Raw genomic sequence first — 708 nt, 5'->3', positions numbered from 1 at the left:
AGCTTCCCAAACATTCTTCACTGCTGTCCACAGGACCATAGTCCATAATGCATAATCCATAGTCACTGGATTTTTTTTTTTCCACACATTTTCCTATGTAGCCCCACAAGATCTCAGTGGGTTTTAAACGTTGCCTGAATTTCACTAAATGAATTGCGTGGCATCTTGACTCTTGTTGAAATATCCATCATTTGTTGTGGTTCTCCTTCTTTAAGTAGACAGGACAGCAAAAATAGTCACTTAGCATCAGTGAGCAATTCTCTTTAACTGCTATGTATATACAGTGGCCCCCAAAAATACATGGACATTTGTGCCATATTTAAAAAACAGTCCCAGACTTTGCTGTTTCCACCTGTGTGCTTTACAGTAGCCTTTCTGCATTCTGACTGGAGTTCTTCTCCAGGCTCCCCCCACACAAAGAGTCGACCATCAGTCTGATGTTGTGCTAAAGTGTTCTTTCAAAACAAATATCACTTTTTCGCAACCCAAAGAACTTAAATTTTAACAGTGATTAAATTGCACATGGGCCTATAATTTGTGTTATGAAGTGTGTGTGTGGGTGGGGGAGTCGTTTGATACTGACATTTGTAATGTCAGTGTCAGAAATCCAACAACAACTGATAAGACGCAGACAATATCTTATCTTAAAGTCCTTGTGTGAAACAGAGACCTTCAGTCAAGGCGAGAGAGGAGCCATAAAACTAGGAA

The sequence above is a fragment of the Colossoma macropomum genome, unplaced genomic scaffold, assembly GCF_904425465.1.
Source record: "Colossoma macropomum unplaced genomic scaffold, Colossoma_macropomum, whole genome shotgun sequence".
NCBI lineage: Eukaryota > Metazoa > Chordata > Actinopteri > Characiformes > Serrasalmidae > Colossoma > Colossoma macropomum.
Note: the sequence above shows the minus strand (reverse complement) of the source record.